The 21459-nt window shown below is 56.3% G+C and overlaps 1 long non-coding RNA gene across 3 annotated transcripts; it reads right to left on the bottom strand.

The window, feature by feature from the left end:
- Nucleotides 1–1269: 1269 nt before the first annotated feature.
- LOC123616921 (uncharacterized) lies at nt 1270–21181 on the bottom strand. 3 transcript variants are annotated; one of them, XR_012502671.1, is made up of 4 exons: nt 19384–21181; nt 18823–19120; nt 9165–9238; nt 6361–8826 (listed from the first exon to the last, which is right to left on the bottom strand). It is a non-coding gene; the product is annotated as an uncharacterized LOC123616921 (long non-coding RNA). The 3 variants fall into 3 exon arrangements; XR_006725002.2 differs by lacking the exons at nt 6361–8826; nt 9165–9238 and adding an exon at nt 1270–6345; XR_012502672.1 differs by lacking the exon at nt 9165–9238 and having other exon boundaries at nt 6362–8826.
- Between the last annotated feature and the right edge of the window lie 278 nt (nt 21182–21459).

The following is a 21459-nucleotide window of genomic DNA, read 5'->3' as shown; positions in this document are numbered from 1 at the left end:
GGAAATACGGAGGCCACCCCGCACTCTTCCAGGATGGGACCTTGAGACACGCACTTCCCAGGATTCTGGAAGCTTCCCCTCCCAGAGCTGGTTCTAAATGGCCACAGCAACAACACAGGCCCCTCTTCTGGCTGTCTCCCCCTGCACCGTCACTGCCCGCCACCTTTGAGGACCACGGCAGCTTACGCCTCGCCACGGAGGGTCAGGGTCTCAGCTTAAAAAAAAAACCTACGGCCCAAAGTAAAGCAATCAAACAGACAGACAGGGCTCTACAGCTGGAAGACGCCAGCACCCCCACGCAGCGCATTGTCTTGGGTCTTGACGCTCCTCCTCTCTCCTACTCCGGTGCCATTTGCCGGCCCAGTTTTCAGAAGACTCTGCGCCTGTGGAACCAGAGACACCAGGAGACGCCCCACCAATCCATCCATCATTCTAGGGCCCAGAGAGCCCCCTGAAATCTCTAGGGGAGTTTAGGGAAGGGATTGCTGGTGTTCCAGGGTAAAATTAGAGTTTGAAATCCCTTGTCTACACTTGGAGCCCAGCTCACACCAGAGCTGACCATACTGTCCCTCTTATTTCCAACAGTAAACAATATACGAGCGTCCCAAGCCTGTCTCTCACGGGCCCCACCCAGCCAGCTGGTGGTCCTCTGGGGACTCGTGTCCCCTCTGCGTCTCCCAGCAGAGGTCTGCCAGGTCTACGGGAAGCCTCCCCGATTCCGGTCTGCGCAGCAGCCAGGCTCCAGCAGCCGCGCGGCCGCAGTGCCGCCCAGCGCCGCCCGGGAGCCGGCAGGGCATCAGCGGGGTGTCCTCACAGGCCTGGCTCTGGGGCGTGACATGGCCTGCGGCCCTGCCTTTGGTCCCTGTGCCTTTGGAAGCTCTCAGTGTTCCTTTTCTGATGATTCTGTGAGCCGTCCACCTGCTCTTCTGCTTTAAGAGAAAAAGAGCACGCAGGCACACACAGGAGAGAGAGACACGCACACACGAAGATAGCAGCACAGGGACAAAGAGACAGACAGAGGCAGAGAATGAAAATCCTCTAACCCTTGGAACTGTCACTGAGCCACGGGCCCGGGTCTGTCCGTCTCCTGCTTCCTCTGGGCTGAGCCTGGAGGCTCCAGGCTCCCAGTTTGGTCCCAAGGCTTCAAACCTTGCCTCTCGCGGGCTGGACCAGATACCCGGTGCCTCGTCATCAGCCACCCTCCTCCTGCCCGCCGCCCACCCTCCTGTGACACACGTGCACACCCCCCACCACACAACACCTTCCCCTCATGTTCCACTCTGCCTTTTCCAAGTCATTGCTGGAAGGTGCCACGTCCCCTCCTCCAGCTCCTGGTCCGTTTGGGTCCAGTCCTTCTCAAGGCTGCAGGGCTGGAGGCGGGGAGGCGGGGAGGCGGCTAGCGTTCAGAGTCTGAGCTGTTACAAGGAGACAGATCAAACGCCGTAGAAGTTTACCCCGTGACTTTAGAGTGCGTAAAATCAACACCCCAAACATTAGCCCGAAGGCTTTTCTGTAACTTAGCACTCGAGAGGGGGTTTCCAGCCCCGTGCGGTGTCTGCCCAGCCGCAGAGCACTGCCAAGCCATTTGATGCCCCTGAGTTCTGTCTGAGCCACCACCTAATTTTCCTCTCCAGGGCCAGCCGGGTGCTGCTTTGTTAAGACCGGTAACTCAGTGTCCCTTTGAATGAGTGAATCAGAGGAAGGAGTTCAGGTTGTGAACGTTTCGGTGAATTTTAATAAGCTCAGCCCTGTGGGAAAACACTTCAACAGAACAAACCACCAGAGGGTAACTCTAAAGCAAAACACAGGCAAATGCAAGGCTGAGGGAACGCTCTGTGCGCACGCAGTGTCTGGGAGCTCAGGGTTCAGGGCACACTGCTGCTGGAAGGTGGCGTCAGAACGGGTGTGTCCCCCAGGTCCACCTGCCACAGGGACTCGCTCCGGGGGGCTGCTGCCATCCCCCTCACGGCATCGTCCCAACCAGCCCACCACGACTGCCGGGCCCACCCTGAAGCCGGCCAGACTCCCGGCGACGGCTCGGCTGGACGTGGCTCCCTCCCTGCGATTCTCGGGGGCAGCAGCTGAGAGCGTGGGCCCTGGAGTGAGAAGGCTTAGGGGTTGAGTCCCGGCTTCACCGCTTGCCTCTCTGGGCCCCAGTTTAGAAGGGGAGGGCGACGGGTTGGGGGTGGAGCGCGCTTGGCACAGGGTTCAACCCCCTGAACCTCCGGCAGAAGGAAGGAAAGGAAAAGAAAATGAGAGTAACAGCAGTAACTGTAACGGCGTGCTTGAGACGGTCAGCTAAACTGACTCGCATGAAGGGGTATCCGTCTGGGCTCAGCCAAGGAAACAGAACCAGCAGGAGACACACACTCGGAAGCTTGTTGCAAGGAACTGGCTCCTGCGATTGTGGGGCCGGCCAGGTCTGTCGCTCAGTGAAGTTCAGCTGCTGCTTTTTTAGGATTCTAAAGCGTCTACTGTGAAGTTGACACAATGAGTCAAGTCTCCCCCTCTTTTAGCCTCCATCTTACAAGGTCCACAGCATCCTCTTCCTCACTTCCAAATCTTCTTCCAAAGAAGGCAGAAGACTCACCCCAAGGAACTGAGAGGAAGAGGACGCTTTGAGCCGTCCCCTCAGCAGGCACTGCTGGGGCACTGGGAGGACGAGCACGTTTGCCCCACTTCCGCCGGGAAGTGGACCTGGAGCCACGCGCAGTCTGGACTGCTGGCGCTACGATCAAAGGGGGGACGTGGGGAGTTCTATGACAAGGCACGCACTTCACGGCAGGATGAGAAGCAGTGTAGCCTTCTGCCGTTTCCGGAAACCTGTCCACGACCCCAGCGATACGGGGCGGTGCAGGGGGCCCCAGTGTGCTCTGAGCCCCAGCACAGAGGAGGCACTTTGCCACCTGTCAGGCGCTGTGTCAGCGTTAGTTGTCCTGTTCTAACCTGACTCCTCCCGGCCCCTCGGCAATGCAGGGCCCTGGAGAGGCCTGGGCTGGCTGTCCCCGCCTGACCTTGGAGAAAGCTGCCTCCCTCCTGGAAGAGGAGCACGAGGGCCAAGGAGCCCCCAGAGGTGGGACCCCAGGGCCCCGCCCCTCCTGCTACCAGACCGACCGGAGCGCAGGTTTTGAAGCCTCAGCCCCGTGGAGACGGGGGCGGGGTGGCCCTTGGTCCGCTGGTGTGTCCGCTGCACCGCAGGATGCTAGCAGCCTCCTCGCCCGCTCCTTCTTAGGTGCCAGTAGCACCGACTTTCCAGTGGTAACAACTAAAGTGTCTCCAGACTTCGCCAAATGTCCCTGGGGAACAAAATCGCCCCCAGGTGAGAACTGCTGGTTGAGACCTGTCTAAGCTCCTTGGCGGGCTCGCTGGGCCCCACGGCCCGCCGCGCACTGCTCTCCGGCCCGGCGCCGGCCTCCGCTCTGCACGCACCGGACAGACCGCGGAGCCCAGGGGCCCGCCGTGCCCAGGGCCCCCTCCTGAGCCAGGCGGCTGGAGGACCCGTGACCCTGCGCCTCCGGCCGCCAGCACGTGGACAGACTCCATCCTGTACTAGCCCCTGTGACGCCCCTCGGCTGGATCGAGACTCTTCGACTCCACAGCGACTCTCCCTCCCTGACCAGGTTCTCTCTGCATTTGGGAAACTGCAGGAGGGCGTCAGGGAAACAGGACGCCGGGAAGAACACAGAGAAGTAAGCGCAGCGCGGCCCACAGTGCGCTCGGCCCAGCTCCCCGGAGATGACCAGGAGATGACCAGCTCGCGCTCCCAGCTCCAAAATTCCACCTCCTCCACAGTGACGACGTAGAACCTTTTAAATCATTTTTAAAGCCTTTAGTTGAAATAATGTATCTACTGCTAAATGATAACTATCAAAGGCTGCATTTCCCAAACTGGGGTTTTCATTTCTGGTGTGAACTGGACGTGTTATTTTTCTCAAGGATGTATTTTTGTTACCAGACGGGGCCACTTTTATTACATCCAAGTCAAGTGGGCACGGATAATAAAACAAAAATAAAAACAGAGGGGAACGGAGCGGCTAGTTTTATTTTTTAATCCCGTCATTTTTGGGGAAGAAAATAGATCAACTTTCTCTCGCTGCCCCTTCAGCCACTCCCACCGAATTACTCTTTCTATAATGATTGTAATGCAGACGTACGTATAAATGTACACGTTATATACACGGTCATATGTATTTTCGCCAAAATGTGGTTAAGCTACATCTTCTGCAACTTGGCTTTTTGTCACTTAGCACAACTTTTATCAGTGACCCCCTTCCTGCTGGGTTCCGTAGGAAACTCACTGCTTGGTTCCATTACCAGCTCTGACTTCTCCCAGCTGTGTGATTTTGTGGAAGTTAATAACCTCTCTCTGCCTCTTCCGCAACGTGTAAATGATGACAACATCGCCTACTTTACAAAGTGTGGAGTGAGTTAAATGAGATCATGTGCTCAGAAAAATGGCAAGTGCTCAGAAAAAAAATGTTCCCTCTTTACCTGGATCTCCCTTGTCTGTGAAGAGTTGAGGACAATTCCACTGCACGGCTATCCGATGCTCTGCCGTGGAAATCTGACTCCTACGAGTGTTTTCTCTCATAAGCCATGGTACAGTGAATGCCCCTGTACTTACGTCTTTACTCATTCGTGCCATGATTTTGGAAGATAAATCTGTAGAGGAGAGATGGCTGGGTTACTCAGTAAAGGCGTTTTAAGTTCATATACCTATTGACAAATGACCCTCAAAAAGGTCGAAGGGATTTTTATTCCTACCAACAGTGGGTGCGAGCTCATTTCTTTACTCTCTCCAGTTCTGAAGGTTACCGATCTTTTTGATTAGGTGGGCAAAGATAAAGGCACAGCCACAGTGTTGTTTTCATTCAAGTTTCTTTAGTTATTATTGAGGTCAAATACTTTTCTTCTTTCAGTTTTAGAGGTCAAATAATTTTTAAGTTTTCCCCATCTGCACAGTGTGTGTGCCTGTGTAGCGCAGTGTGCGCAGTGTGTGTGTGTGTGATCGGCTTGGAGGGGCACTTGCTGTGCTGCAGCGTTTACAGTTTGCCCGCTTAGACTGTGTAAGTAACACTTTCTCCCAGGCTGTCATGTACGTATTTATGCTTTGGTTTATTTATGCTTTTCATGTGGAGCTTTTCGTGGTAGAGTTCTGTTTTGCTTCTTTAATTTTCAGGTGGTCCAATCTGCCAAATTTTTCTTTTTTGGCTTCAGGGTTTGGCGCCAGACTTAGAAAGGCCTTCCCCACCCCAAGATGTAGAGATAAAAAGATCGAGACTGAGTTACCGACTTCTGCCCCACCTGGCCTGTGAGGCTACTTGTGTGAGACTGTCTGTAAGGCTGTACCGGAGAAGGATGACGGCTTGGATTGTATGTAAAACTAAACAGTCTTACATGTGTACACGCCTCCATTGTCTTCCAATTTATTAGTATTTTATATTTAATGCAAAGATCTTTCGTCCGTCTGGAATTTGTCACCGTACGCAGTGTGAAGTCGGTACCTAATTTTATCCTTTTGCAAATGGCTAGTGATTTGTGCTGTGGTTCAAAGTGTCCTTGACCTCCAAGTGGCTCACCTGAAGGGCGAAGGCTCAGTCCCGCCCGGAAGAGGGGCTGGGAAGGGAGTGGTCTCTCCTCCCCTCTGCCCACCCTCCCTCCGCAGGTATTGCCCTCAGAGGCGACAGCAGGTGTCAGAGAGGCTCTTCCGCTCAGAGAGCAGGGGCCAGGCGGGTGATCGGCTGCTGAGGGGACCAGGAACACTCCATCACTGAGCGCGGCATTATGGGAACGTCAGAGCCTGAGCTACGACTACCCTGGGACCACGGCAACTTCCGTGCCCAGAGAAATCATTTTCCTGGAAGATGCATTTCAGGCAGCGTGCAGGCTCCAGTGACCCTTAGATCGTCTGTTCCCAGGTTTCTGTGAATTTACACGTGCTGGTTCCCACAACAGAAAGAAATCTAATTATTGGTGGAATAACTTACAGGTAAGGGGACCTCCAGTGTGCACCCACCCTGGCTGTAAATCCTCAGAGCTGGATTCCCGGGAAAGTGGCCTGGTGCTCAGACCAGGACGCCTCGCAGGGCTGGCTCCCTTCCTCCCCCAGGTGCGGGCAGGAGAGCAGGTGGGCGTGAGAGGAACCGCGGGTATTCAGGGCCCGGAGAATGCAAAGAACATCGAAATGCCTGGGTTCTTCCTTCTACCAATCACCGGGATGACTTCCGCCTCTGTTGAATGTCTCTCTTCAGTTTCCCTCCAAGAACAGTGGTGCACACGTATCAAGTCACGTCCCAGGGACGGTGCTATGAGCTTTCCGTCCAAATCTCCATTTTCACAACAACGCTGGAAAGGAAGAACGAGTATTTCCATTTTATATGTGTTGAAACGAGATCAAAGAGGTTAAGGAAATTCGTCCGGAGTGACGTCACCAGGAGGTGGCAGAGCTGAAACTGAAGCCCCGGGGGGCCCACAACTTGAGCGCTTTCCCAGCTGGGTGTGCAGAGGCCACAGGGTGTGTGTGCGGGGGGGGGGGGGGGGGGCAGAAGCTCCGCCGGGCCCCCCCCTCGAGGCACCGGGGGGGGGGGTGCTTCCCGGGCTCTTCCCTCCCCGGGCCAGTGTGGCCGTGGCCCTGGTGACACACGCACGCTGCGAGGGCTGTGGCCTGGTCCACACGGCTGCCTGGCACTCCGCTCCAAGGGCTCCCGCCACACCAGAAACCAGGTCCCCCTGCAGCTGTGTATGCAGGAGGGGGGCCGCAGGCCTGCACGAGCCTGGGGGCCACACATCAAGTGTCTACGTGGGCGAACCTGCTACGGCAAGCCGGCTGTTACGTCACGCAGGATGCTCTGTGCTCTCTCCACCTTGACAAAAGTACCTCCATGATAACAAGACGTAACAAAATTAACAAAGTTGTGGCTTTTGTATGACTGAAAGTCTTCCATCAAAGACAAATGAATTTCATTATTATTTTGTGTGTCTGGGTGTTCCATTAAAGGGCTGGTGATATTTGGATAAATATTAAAATAAAGAACACCATACTTCATGTATGATTTTATATTTACTTCATGTGTTTTTTGCATTCACTTCAGCAAAATCTCCAATATGTTCCCTTTCACAAAATTTTATTCTATTGACAATAATCATCTCATAATTAAAAATCAAAATGTAACTGCATTCAAAGGGAATAACTGTGAATGCATCTTCATTTTCCAAAGACCTTAAAATCTATGGAAAAACTGGAAATAGTAAAACGATGATTCAATATAATTTCAGTAAAAAGTTATTTCTGTTCTAAAATATCTTAAATTGCTACAAAAGCTAAAAGGCAGAATATAAATCGTCATTAATGAATGTAAACTAATTTAATCAAAGGTGTTTAAATAAAGCTGAAACTTTTAAAATTAATTTCTTGAAAATGTCTATATTAGACCTTTTTATAAAAGTAAAACAGTCTGCAATTCTATGACTCAGTGCCCATCGAGCTGCCAATGTCAAGAACTGACGTCACGCTTCACACGTTTCCTGTCTTGAGCTGCATGTATGCAAATTTAACAGCGGTACGTTAACTGTGGTAAGACACGCTTCAGGACCCCCGTGCAAGGGTTGTGAAGACTGTGTTCATTCTTATCTCTGGAACCAGCAGCTGGAACATGAAGGGAAGCAAGAAAATGAGCGTTCGGCACTGCTGAGAAACAGTCACTTGTTATACAAGAATCTACTGCATCCCAGCTGAGAGCAAGGATTTGACAAGTTAATTAATTTGCCTTTTCTCTCACCCCAGCACCTCTCCCGCTCAGATCCTCCTGCTCTCTGAAGCGGTATCTGCCTCTGCCGGTGCTGGAAACATCCCGCACACCAGCTTCCTGGTACTGGAGGCAGTTTTCCAGGATATCAGCCAGGAGGTGTGCAGACGGGTTTCCCTGGGGCCTGGACCCTGGTCTGCAGGGCTACAGGTTGTTGGGGCTCCCTGAGCTCCAGATTCCAAGTGTCAGGGGTGTGTGTGTGTGTGTGTGTGTGTGAAAGAGAGGGGGAGAGAGAGATCCAGGGCCCCCCAAAGTATAAAGCCTGGAGCCAAGGACCCTCTGTTCAGATTCTCGGGTGGGAGGGGGTACAGGAAAAAAGAAGGTTTAAAGGAATGTCAGGATCTCCCAGACCAGTCCCCAGGAAGACTCACAGGACTCAATACATAGTCCTCCTCATGGCTACGATTTATCATTGCAAAAGGGAACAACGAAAAATTAGCAAAGACGAAGGTGCCTGGGCGAAGCCCAGAGCAAAGCAAGCGCGCACTTCCCAGGCCCCCCAGTGGAGTCACGCAGGACACACTTCACCCCCGGCGAGGCGTCGTGACGGCGCACATGAGCGCCGTCTATCCGGGCGGGAGCTCATCGGAGACTCGGCGCCCGTGACTCTGCCTGGGGGCCCCAGCAGGACAGCAGGTGCTCAGCAGGAGCCGTGCTGTTCGGACAGTTTAGGCAGAGTGAGTCCTTCCTACCAGGGAATGGTGGGGGCCCTTCTGAACCCCAAGCTCCCACGCCAGCCAAGGGACAACCTTGCAAGCGGGATTCTAAGCAGAGCAGTAAGTCTCTTCTCCGTAGGAAGTAACTGGGGTGAAAGATGGCAGGAAGGCAGTCCCCTACATTTCACCCGCCCTTCAGTTCCTCTTAAGGTGAGAGCTGGGAGCGGCTTGAGCAGCGTGGGAGTCGGACCAGCCTCCTGCCTCATGCAGATCCATCCAGGGGTCACGTGGGGTCTGCCGTGTTCCTTTCACCTGGCATAACTCCACCCCTTGTGCACATACACCGCAACTGAGTACCCAGTTTCCTGGAAGACATTAACAGTGGAACAGCAGTTCTAGAAGCTCATTTTCAAGCAAATCTAAACAACATGCTGTTCAGGGCTGTCACAAGTGGTTAAACTATCTTTACACGTAAAGGAATTCGAGACAATTCTTACCCGAGGAGGGGAGGAGAGGGAGGCAGGGACGGGAACCAGAGAGGAGGGCACCGTGCTCGGTGACACTCTTAAGATGGGGGTAAGCTCGCTCACAGGTCCGTCTTACAATTACGGTTTATAACTTCCTTTGTTTGAATAAGTTACGATTACATATTCATATGTATCAAAAACGCATACTCAAAACATTTTCTTCTTTTTAAACGTACCAGAAAGGATAAGGGCTCCTTTCTGACTACAGCCGGAGGTGACATGAGATTCCCAGTGCTGGTCACCCTGGAAACTAAAAGACGTTATAATTTAATGGACACAGAAACCCATGCTCATCTTGCTGACATCAAGCTTGACGTTCGCTTACTGCTGGCTGGTCAGAAGCCATCCTGTTTTTCTCACTGAGGATCTCACTTTTGTGAATCAGTTAGATTTTGTGAATCAGTTTGATTTTTATGACTCTGCGTTTCATTGTTTATTTCAATTTTTAGGTGAATGACATGGTTTTGTTTTCAGTATATTTGTTCTTATAGTTACATTCTATGTACGATGTGATGTTGGTTTTCTGTTTATGGTACAGATGCAGGGCTTCCTTTTAAAATAAGTCTGTCCAACTAACATTTGGGACAAATTAAATAGAACTGTGATCAAATCAAAGAGGTACAGGGACGTGGACAAAAGCCGTCTAAGAGGTGAGGGAATGACGCAGCTTGGGAAGCACTGCACCAGGCAGCTGGAGCCCAAGTTCTGCTCCGTTAGCCTCTGTGGGAGACCAGGGAGTTGCGTGTGCGTGTGCGCGCGTGTGTGCGTGTGTGCGCACGCGAGTGTGGTGGTCTTTACTCGTAGAGAGTTTTCCACCTGGAAAGGCAACACACACTGTTGCAGACAGAAACAGTTAGGAGTCTGCGTATGTATACGTATGGCTGAAAAGTGATGCTGGGCACCAGAAACTGACACACGTAAACTGACTACATTCAATAAAAACTAGAAACAGTGTTCAGTGAGGTTTCAATGTCAGTGCTCGCAGGAGCCACACAGAAGACTGAACTAGAAAAGGGCCGAGGTTTTACGACAACAAACGTGAAGCTACGAGTCACAGTGCCTTTTAAAATGCTTTCTAGACGTGAGGCTGCAACCATGGCCCCTACTTCTGAGGGCTGTGCGCACATCCACGGGCCCCCAGTCGGCCCCGCCGGTTTACAGAACTAGAACCGCTTTCCTCAGGCAGGGAAATGGGCACCAACTTTAAAATCGTAAACCAGCAGCACAAGGCGGCACCTGATAGGGCCTGTCCCACCGCCGCATTCTGTCAGGGCTCGTGGGGAAAGGCGGCCCCAAGAGTGCCCCTCTCACCTGCCAAGGGGAGTAGAGAACGCTGTTTACTGACTGTGTCGCTCCATCGGGGTGCTGGGTGTGGATGGGCCGGGCTAGGACGACACCAAGGGGCAAAGCCCTCAGGAGACGCGACCCAGGAGTCACGCAGACCGCAGTCTTCCAAGGTCCTCGCGTCCCCGCTCCCCCACTCCCCCGCCAATGCCAACGGCAGTGGAAGCATGAAAGAAAGAACTGTACCTAACACTGCTGGGGCCAGGCAAAGCCGGACGCCCTCCACAGCCCTACCCTGCCACCCAGACCCAAGCAGATGACCACGAAGAAGGCTTAATTCTGAGGCAGAAGGGTCTTACTGGAGCCATCTTAGTAGCCAAGCAAACCGTAGATGTACTTAGGGAGGACGAAGGGAGGCGATAAGAGACGGGCTCACTGACGTGACAGGCCTTCGCTGAGGCCCACCCAGCACTGAGCGCAGGCAGCAGCAGGCCAGGTGACCTTGCAGCGGCGCGCGTGGACGGAGGGGGCCGGCGGGAACGGTCGTCCACGTGGGGCAGCGCGACGAGGAGCGGAGCGGGAACACCGCGCTCCGGGGGGAGAGCGCCCAGGTAACGGCAGCTCAGCCAGCAGGAGGATGGGTCTGAGAAGCCTCATTGGTCTTAATGACCTTGTTGCCCAGAGCACGGCGCAGCACACAGCAGGTGCCCCACAGACGTCTGCGGAAGCGCGCGATCGGCAACAGCCCCCGACGAGTCCACGTCCCAGTCCCTGGAGCCCGTGAAAAGCACCGCGCTTGGCAAGCGGGACTTTGCAGACGTGAGGAAGGTACGGATTCCGAGGTGGGGAGATTATCCTGGGCTACCCAGACGTGCCCTGGGTACAATCACAGTGTCCCCCTGAGAGGGAGTCTGACACACAGGCCAGGGGAGCCTGCGTGACCGCGGAGGCGGAGACTGGCAGGGCCACAGACTGAGAACGACAGCAGCCACCAGGAGCTGGAAGGGCAAGGACTCAGGTCCTCCCCGAGCCCCCAAGGAGGCACAGTCCTGCTGACACGTGGATTTAGGCCCAGAAGACTCTGCAGATTTCCAGACTCCAAAGCTGCAAGAGGACAATTTCCTGTTGTTTTAAGCCACCGAGTTTGGGTAACTTGTTACAGCAGCCACAGGTAACTAACACAGCCACTGCTCCGAGGAGAAATTAAGGCAGAAGGAGCTGCAGACGCCGTCTCGACAGCACCAAGCACTGTGCAGAGCCCAGGGGATCCGAGCCGAGGAGCCTGAGAGGCAAACGGAGCTCGAGAGCAACGCCCCTGGCTCGGCCGTTTGGGGAGGACGGAAGGAGAGAGATCAGACGCGGGGAGCTCTGCCAAGGGGCTCTGGGCAGCTCGGCATGCAACGGGGACGAGAGCCAGGCCTCGGGGATTAGCAGAGGGAACGAGAGAAGGAGGGGGTACAAAGGAAGTTTCAGAGGCAGCATTGATGGAACTTAGTGACAGACTGGAGAGAGCAGATGAAGGAGAAATTTCTTCCAGCTGTTACAGCCCAGACTGGCGGAGAGGAGGAAATGGAGGAAAGGGGAGACATTTCTCAGTGTTTCTAACAACAGCCGGTGCATCTCAGAATCGCCCCAGTGCCACGATCTGAGCCCCTCGTAGAGTCAAAGAGGCAGCGAGGGGACCAGAGCTCTTCGCGGCTGGCCGCCGGTGGCGGGAGGGACATGCTGTTGCCAGAGGTGCTTCTTACAAAGAAGGGAAGAATCCTTTCCAGCCCACCTCAATCTCCCCTCAACCCAGCGCCCCCTGAGGCCTAGGTCTTCAGAGCGGGATGCGCAGGAGGTGGGATGGAGGGGAAGGAGGGAAGAGGAGGGAAGTGGAGGTGGAAGGGAGACGCAGAGGAGGAAACAAGAGCCCAGGCCAAGCGCACCGCAGACACAGCCCAGCTGCTGCCCTGCCAGGGGCACCAGCCAGGGTCCAGACAAGCCAGCGGCAGATGTTAGCCCTCCCAGCTCCATCAACAGGGCCCCGTTTTCCCCTTGTGGCTACATCTGTCCCTGAGGACCAGGAAATACAAGTGGAATCTGACACGTTCCGAGGCTGCAGCGCTCAGGGAAGTCAGTGGACGGAGCAGAACCTGGGCTGGAGGAGACCGTCCCCTCAAACAAGAAGCACCCGGGATGGGGAGCGGGGCCCAGAGGAGGCAGTCGGCCCAAGAGCTCATCTCAGAGATGCCAACAGCCGGGGAGAGTGTGAGGAAGGGCGGGGCTCTGCCCCAGGCACCCAGAACCCACCCGCCCCGTGATCACCGCCCCCCGGGCAATGCCGCGGGAGCAGCTCTCCATCTGAGAAGGCCCCCTTTGCACAGAGGCTGTCAAGGCTCAGCGTGCCTCTTGGCTTCGGGGCGGGGGTGGGGGGCATGGAGCGAGAACAGAGAGAGGGGGTCTTGTGTTTCCTTACTGCTTATTTATTGCGCATCTCCTGTGTGTCAGGCACCTGTTAGACGCTTAGAATCCTCAGTGAGTAAGCCAGGCCGAGGCCCTGCCCCCATGATGGTCATAGACATTGCCCAAAACAGCCTTTGAAAACAGCCTCAGCAGAAACTTGAATCAGAACCAAATCTCTGTATTTTCCAAAAACGACTGAACTGGCGAAACGTGCAAGTGTTCTCTGGACCAAAGTAGGATTCCTTTCCATTTAAGTCTCTCTTCTCTCTGGGATCTCAGACAACCTGCTGGACCTCAGAAACTCACGTGGCCTGTCTCCTCCAACAGAGTCCCCAGAGGAATGTGCTGCCATCACTGAGAAATCAATTTAACCACACCACCCCCAGCAGTATTAGCCCTTTCCTTGCCCAAGCCCCTTCACGTGCTCATCCCCTCGCTTGACAGCGATTCATCGGGCGCCCAGCACGTGCCAGGTGTGGACAAAGGGCTGGCAGTCCAGCCAGCACACACCTTCCACGCGCTCTTCCTCCCGGCCTCGGCCGCCGGGCAGCCCACGGAAGGGACCCGCTCCAAAACCCAGGCGTGGCAAGTGGCAGAAATGGAAATGCAGCCCTAAGACCCTAACACCTTCCCCACACCCTGCCCAGCTCCACCCCTGAGAACCTGCCCGGCGAGGCTTTTTCACCCCCGTTCTACAGACAAGGAGGTGGAGGCAGAAGGAGCATCAGAATCTGTTCCCAGTTTCACGGCGGGCAGGCTTCCAAGTCAAGGCGTGAGTCCTGATCTCGTGACTTCAGCAGCTTTTCTCTTGATTCTGAACAGCTCCTCTTTGTGCCTGGTATCTTGTCCCTCCTCCCCCGAATCACACACACACCAACCAAAAAAAAAATAATAATAATGAAGTTAAATTAAAAACAGAAACGTCTTTTGTGCTCTCTGGAACCTGGCAGCAGGCAGCGGCCAAGCCTCCCGAGAACACTTAGTGATTTCCAGGGGAAACCTGACCGTCACCGACATCCAAAGATACCGCAGTGTTTTCAATTAGGGAGCTGAGCGCTCTGGCTTCGAGGCGAGGGACCGATGCCGAGCGCTGGGGAGAGGCGGGCTGACCTCGCTCGGAACCCGCTCTGTTCCCGGCTGATATGTCAACAGCCGCTTAAGTGGAACGTTGTGTGTCTGGGACTTTACCGTCAGACTCATCCTTTTTGGATCGGGCTCAGGGTGGGCTTTTTTTTTAATCTCAAGTTGATTGCCTCTCTCATTATCAAAGCCGCCATCCATCTGTTTCCACTTTCTTAGGGCTGCGGCAAGGACTCGCGCTGGAAATGTGTTTTCACTTGAGGTTTTAGGGTTCCCCTCCTCCTGCCTTGCTGAGGGTTGTTCAAGTTTTAATGTTGTCGCTGCAATGTGATCTTCCAGTAGTGGGTGGCCCGGCTGCGCCATTTGAAACTAATTTACAGCTTCATCTGGGACTATCGTCACTTTAAATTAATTAACTAAAAAGCACCAAAAATTCTCCGGTGGGGGAGGAGATGAGACGGAGCTAGGGGGGCGGTGAGAAAGGACTCCCCAGGCTCGGCCCTTGGGTGTGCGGGGCAGTCCTTCCTTTCCTTCCGGCCCACCTTCTGGACTAAAACACACACAGAACACCACAAAAAATTCAGGACCTTGTCTTTTGAAATGTTTCTTTGGGAAGACAAGAACTCTGTGTGGGCTTCCACAAAGGCAAGGCAAAGCTGTTACCAGGAAGAAAGGTGGGTAGTCGGCCACGGGCTGATGGGAACTTCAGCACACAGAGATCGCTGGAGATGAGATGATGGTGGGAGGTGGGGGGGCACCTTCGGGGGAGGGGGCAGGGCAGGGAGGGGGCATCAGCCCTCCCCACCGCATGCCCGCCCCCTCCTCCCCCCCCCAGAGCAGTTTCTTCCCAGGCTGTGGAGAGAAGCGCCTTTGTTCCTCTCACATTCGGTGAGTCCGTATGAACCCCTTACTACGCGGCCAGTGCCGCGGGGGAGGAAGGGCCTTCAGGAGGCTTACAGGTGCCAGCAGCACCGCCCCTGAGGGTCGCCCGCGTTCTCACTGCACCCTCGCCGCAGCCCTGGGAAGCAGCAGCATCATCGGTCCCTTTTACACGGGAAAGAACCAAGGCTCAGAGAGGTCACGAGGCTCGCCCTTGATCACACAGCTATGAAGCGACAGAGCAAGAACCCAAACCAAGGTCTGTCACTAGCACCTGTGTTGGGGGTCATGGAACATGACCATAAACACGGAACAACAAGGGCGGGAGTGGCGCTACCTCACTGGGCGCCTCCACACGAAGAGGACCGGGAGCCAACGGGCTCCTTCCTTCTCTGCAGTCAAGAGCTCTGGCCCCGCGTCTTGAGCCCTGAGCCGCGACGTGGCCAGAAGAGGCGGCTCTGGGACCCGCTCTGGGGTTGCTGTGCCCTCGACATAGTGGAAATCTGTCGGCGACAAAACCCGGCACTCCACCTCTAGGCTCGATTCGACTTCCTGAAGCTGAAACACGCAGCGTGTTTGGGCAACAACAGATTGTAACCTATCTGCTCTTACAGTCACAAGCCTCTGAAAGTAACCTGACAGCCACGAATGATTTGGGGCTTGCGTAACGCCTGGCTCATCCCGAATACCCAAAAAACGCTGGCTCGGCTTGTTACTGCCCAGACCCTCCCTCTTCCTCACCTCCAGTCTCAGAACTTAGAGACAAAGGTTGGTCCTGAATCCAGCCCAAACCATGGCTATCTGTTACAGATTCTGTCCCCTCCCGCAGCACTTAGCAGGGGTGGGTGGTAAGCAGGCCTCGCTCGGCACAGCCCTGTGAGGTCTTTGATTACCCATCTGATGGACAGGGCACCTGAAACAAGGATGGGGAAGCACCCTTCTGCCCAGAACCAGTGTCCAAACCCAGGCAGCTTGCCTCCCGGCAGGGACTCTTAGCCTTGATGCCCTTCATCCTGCCGGCAAGCGGCTCTCTGGCCCCCAGCTGCACATCTCGGGGACGGGGTGCTCGCTGCCTCTGAGGACAGCTCTGGTTGAACGTTCGTCTTGATGTCGAGGTGAAATTCTGCTTCCTGCCATTTCTACCCATTGTTCCTGATTCTGACCGGATCCCCCCCTACAAAAAACCTTTGAGCTCTTTTCTCAAACTTCCACAGGCACAGGGGATTTATTAGAATGCAGATCTGTTTCTGCAGATCTGGGGTGGGGCCTGAGGTTCTGCGTTACTCACAAGACCCCAAGCGATGGTGACACTGCTGGTCCCAGACACACACTTGGAGGATCGAGGTCCTAGGTCAGGAGCAGGCGAGCCCCGCCTGCCACCCGTCCCCACAGACAGCGTGTTATTGTAACACCTCCCGCCCATCTGTTTATGCCTCAGCTCCAGCCACTTCCCTGCTACGGCAGAGCTGAGGAGCTGCGACCGAAACCGAAAGGCCCACGAAGCCTGAAACAGCTGGCCCTTTACATCAAAGCTGCGCCCGCCCTGCCCTGCGCCCGGCTCCTCCCGGGCCTTGCCGCTCTGCCCTCGGCATCCCGGTGTCCCGCTGCCGACACACGCAGGCTTGCCTGGATCCCTCTAAAGGAGGAGCGTCACCTCATACTGGTGGGCCCGAGGGACAGGCTCCATTCACCCCTCAACCCTGAGGTGGTGGTCTCTGCGAGGAAGGGCGAGGACCCCGCCCCCGCCAGCCCCTCCTCCCCCTCCCCCGCGCTCTCTGCCCCCCCCCACCCCCCACCGCTCCTCAGACTCTCCCTGGGCTTTCTGCGTAATAACCGATACCAGTCGCTGCAGAACGTCGATGCTGCGTTAGGAGTTCTGCACCCGGGCCGCTGCGGAACAGGCCTCCCCTTCCTGCAGGCCGTGGAGAGAAGCTGTGAGTGGGCGATCCTGGCCATCCAGAGGTGCATGCAAGAGCAGAGGGCAGGGGCCCAGGCCTGGAAGGTGACCAGAGGCCTTCTCTTTCCCCCCAGCACCACTGCCCCCATGACCTCAAGGCCTGTGCTGACTGCGGGGCCTCTCTGGTGGCTGGGAATGGCTCAGAGGGGCCTGGGCGCCTCCTTCAGCTCAGCGAGGCAGCCTTTAACATGGGGCTCTCAGCGAGGCAAGGACCTCTAACTGGGGTGGTTCAGGACTGAAGAAAGCTCCTGATACACCTGCTTTCAGAAAAATGCCTCCCTCTCTCCGCATCGTCCAAGGGAACCTGCTGTGGTGACGGAAGTGTATCCGCGCAGGCCAGCAGGGTCATCGTCAGCCACGAGTGAAACGCGGCCACTGTAGCTGAGGGGCTGCATTTTAATTGTACTTGATTTAAACAGACACAGGTGGCTACTGGCTACCATGCTGGATAGCACAGTGTCTCGTTCATGCATCAGATTCATTAGAATTTGATCCTTTCAGCACTTTGGGACCCGGTCAAAACCTTCCCGAGGGAGAAATCACATTTGGAAGCAGTCACTGGTTCCTCAGTGTGAATCCAGGCACTGAGAATAGTGATTAATTTGGGGAGGTCAGAGAAAGGGGCAGTGGACGCCACCGGGACCCACGGAGCGAGGAGTAAGGGCAAGGTCGGGCAAGGTCAGGCCAGCTGGAGACCAAAGAACACTCCAGCTTTGCCAGCTCGGGGCCCAGCCGGGACCTTGAGGGTGACCAGCTTGGAAGAAAGTCCTGTCCGTTTCTACTGGCAAACATGATCGATGGAAGGAAGGAAGGAAGGAAGGAAGGAAGGAAGGAAGGAAGGAAGGAAGGAAGGAAGGAAGGAAGGAAGGAAGGAAGAGGAGGAAAGAAGAGATGGTGGACAGAGAACTGAGTGGCCATGTCCTGCCCTGCCCTGGAAGCTAGTTTTCGAAGCTAAATCACAACTGGAACTGGAAAGCGATGAGGCCCTAAGTTATGGCCACGCTCCTGCACGGAACAGAAATTCCAGGACCGGGGACATCAGTGGGGCCTGAAGAAATCCTGGAAAGAGTGGGAGTCGGCTCAGGCCAGGCGACGGGCAGACTTCGGTTTGACTAAAGGAAAAGAAAAGGCACTCTGGGCAGAGGAGGGCTCGCGCAGACGTGCAGACGTGGGGTGAGGAGGCAGCCTGGCTCAGCAGGCAACAGGCCCCATCCCCGTGGTTGGGGGGCCGCCCGCGGGGAGGAGAGGATGGAGGGGGGTGGAGGGTGGAGCCAGGCTCGGGGCCTGGGCAGCTCCGAGGCAGGAGCCTGGGCTTCAGTCATGTCCTTGCTTTCTGAGAAGGAGGACTGGTCCAGGGTTCCTGCAGAGGCTGCCTGAAAAAGCCACAGAAGTAATGCCAAGGGTCGGGGGTCAGGAGGCACCAGTGGCTGGGCACGGAGGTGCTGGTAGCATTCACGCAGGGTGCAGGCTCCCCAGCCAGCAGACAGCCTGCTGCCGCCCTCCTAGAGCTGCACTGCGGACTGACTCCCTGGCCCATTCCTGCTCCTTCCCGCTCTCCTTTCCCAGGTGTCGGACCCCAGCCTGCCCGGCGTCCCTCATCGTCGCAGGTGTTTCCCCCAGTGAACTGCACATCTAATCCTGTCCCGAGGTCCGCTTTTTGCAGGGCCTGAAATAACACAGTCAGGTATAGAGAACCCCATTCTCTCCTAAAAGATTACACACTCCTTGAAGGCTGAGGCACCCCCCTAACCGAACAGTCCCTGACAACGTCTCCGGAACATAGGGAGGGCTCAGGGCACAGTTCTAGAGTGAACGCACACGGGCCACAGAGAGGGGGTCAGGCTCCCGGGAGGGGGGCATGGGAGAGCAAGTGACACCTCTGCCTGGGTGGCCACAGTGACGGTCCCCAACGCCGCCCCATTCCAGGCTCACCCTGTGCCCTTCTGGCAGTGACCCCCAAAGGTACTTCCGTCAGAGTCCCTGGAGGAGGTGAGCCGAGCACACTCACATCTGAGAGCCACTCGCTTCACTTTGCTCAAATCTGGGCACCAAATGTTTCACACTTTTGATCCTGAAGCGGTAACAGAGCTGCAAGGAATGAGGAGAAGGGGAGGAACCACAGAGAGGGGCCGAGTCCCAGGTCACGTTTTCCAGGTCAGGGGAAGGGTGGGGGAAAAGGCATCTCTCACCTCCAGCCCCTCCTCTGTCACAGCCTACGTTGTTGAAGGGGGCTCAAGGCGGCAGAGAGGGTACGTCCACAAACGTCGCTTCCTCAAGGGTTCACCCAGTCCATTGTTTACACCAGGGTTTTTCAGCCTTTGCATGAATCCCTCTTCGGTGGGAGCCGGTGATTCTTTGTTGGGGTGGGGACTGCTGTCCGGTATACTGCAGGCTGTTTAGCAGTGGTCCTGGTCTCTACCCGCCAGATGCCAGGAGCACTGCCCACCCCCGGCTGTGACAAGCAGATTGGATATTGCCCAGTGTCCCCTGAGAAGCAAAATAATCTTGGTTGAGAACCACTGACCTAAATCCCCAGCAGACACCCCACTTTGGACAGAACAGAGTAATTTCAAGCCCTGTGGACTGATTCTCCCCGCTGTCAAGCCCCCACAGAAAGGGCTGTTTTCAGCACTTACCAGGTCTCTGCTCACTTGAAACTCCCCAAATGGCTCTTTCCCGACCTGGTCCTGGAGGTCCCCAGCCCCTGCCCGCACTCCAGGACCTTCTCTGTGTGTCCAGCCCCGTCTTACCTAATCGCACTGGCCAGGCAGCGCCGCCCAGCCCCGCAGGCAGCCCGGGCGGTGCCGCCTGGCCGGAGAGCCTTCAGCGTGGCTCGCTTCTGCATGCGGTGGTTTCTGGTGTGGATCGGTAACGGCGTGCCTTGCTCTCACTGCCTTTAAAGGAGCTAATCCAAGCAGGGGTTACATTTGCTGCCGAGCATCTCTTCATTTATTTATTCATCCAACAAATAGTCACTGAGTTCCTCCTGGATGGCGGGTGTTGGGTTAGGAGCTAGGATGCATAATCGTGAAGCAGACAGACACAGCCCTGACCTGCCCAGCGAGGGGCGGAGGGGGCCCTGAAGTCAGATGGCTGGGGTTGGACTCCTGGCTCCCCACCTGCTAACTACCTGACCGGGGCACATTTTTGACTTAAGGCTCAATTTTGCCTCTAAAATGGAGATCATGATGGCTCCCGCCTCAAAGGGAGGTGAGACTTAGACACGGGGAGGTGTAAAAAGTGCTGGCACGGTGCCTGGCACGCGTCAAGGTAAGAAAGAGCTCCCTCCGTTGAGGGGTTGCCCTTATTATTCAAGACATTGTATTCATGACATCAGGGTCTGGTGGGGGAGAGACAAGTCCAACGTGCAGTTACACAGACTCTGAGAAGTGGCCTGAGAGACGACTGGGTGCGGAGGTGGGAGGGTGAGGTTCCGGGATGCTTCTGCCAGGAAGAAGGGCTGCCTAAGTTAAGGCCTGAAGCTTAGGTAGAAATTGGCCAGAAAAAAGCCCAGGTAGCAGAGAGCGTTGCAGGCGGAGGGAAAGGCACGTGCAGGCCCGGAGATCAGAGCGTGGGGAGTGGGGACCTGGGTGTCTGGTGTGGCTGGAGTCTGGATGCTGGAGGTGTCAGCTGGGGTCACACCCGTCGGTCCTGTGGGCCATATCAAGGCGTCTGACTTGACCCTAGAGCAATGGGAAGGCACGGAGAGTTTTCAGCCAAGGAGGGGTGTGATCAGATTTGATTTGGAAAGCTCAGTCCAGCTGGAGAGAGGAGAAAGGTTTACAGGGACACAGCTTGATGTGGCTATAGCTCCCAGGGAGAGGTGAAAACCGCCTGGCCTAGGGAGTGACATCCGGAACCGGAAGAGCTGGATGGAGCCCAAGAGCACAGAGCTGCAGACTCCGCGATGAGTCGGGCTCCAAGCACGCGGCAGACGACCCGTAAATACCTGAAGGGCAAGTGAGGGACCGGCGCGCAACCATCAGGCCTTCGGGGTATGGCGCAGAGCCCAGGAGGCTCCGGGAAGCTCCTGCGCCATCCAGCCCGGGGGCAGTAGCTTCAGGAAGCTGACGGAAACAAACAGAAAACACCGTGCTCCCTCCATAGTCCCCGCATGGGCAGCCAGCCCTGGCAGAGCCCCGCGGGCCCCCGTCACAGCCCTGGGGAGGGTGCCCCGGTGGCCCCCGCTTCCTGCAGAGACGCCCGGGCCTCTGGCCGTGAACGCACGCGCTCCCGGGCCTCGCCGCTCCCCAGATCCCGGAGCTCCTTCGCGGGCTGGAGACGCCTCTTCTCCCTCCGGGTCCCGCCCGGCGCCGACCCCGCAGCCCGAGCGCCCAGCGTCGGGCGCGCGGCGCCACCTGCCGACCGGTCGCGGTCCCCGGCCCACAGGCTGAGCGCGGCCCGCGAGCGCGGCGTCCATAGGCTCTGGGTTCGCAGCCAGCCAGCCCGACCCCCTGGACCTGGGTCACGTGTGAGCACCACGCGGTCAACAGGTGGAGGGCCGTCACCCCCCCGGCTGCCCCAAGAGCCACCAGCAGTTGAGGTGGCGTCCCGGCAGCGCCTCGCCTCCCTCCCCCAGTCCCCTGCAGTCTCCCCCACTCTCCCCCACTCTCCCCCAGTCTCCCCCAGCCTCTCCCGCTCCGGAGCCGCCTCGTCCGCCTCCCGCGACACCCCCCCCCCTGACCCCTACCCGTGCGGCCGAGTCTAGCTGCCTCTACGCCTCAAAGCACCCTCACCCTTGCCGCAATCCCGTGGGTCATCTCCTCAAGGCCAGGACTCCTCTCCCTTCCAAGGTGACAGTCAAGCCAACACGAGGGACAGAGAAG

Source organism: Camelus bactrianus, chromosome 27, assembly GCF_048773025.1.
Source record: "Camelus bactrianus isolate YW-2024 breed Bactrian camel chromosome 27, ASM4877302v1, whole genome shotgun sequence".
NCBI lineage: Eukaryota > Metazoa > Chordata > Mammalia > Artiodactyla > Camelidae > Camelus > Camelus bactrianus.
Note: the sequence above shows the minus strand (reverse complement) of the source record. Positions and strands in the feature narration are given on the sequence as shown.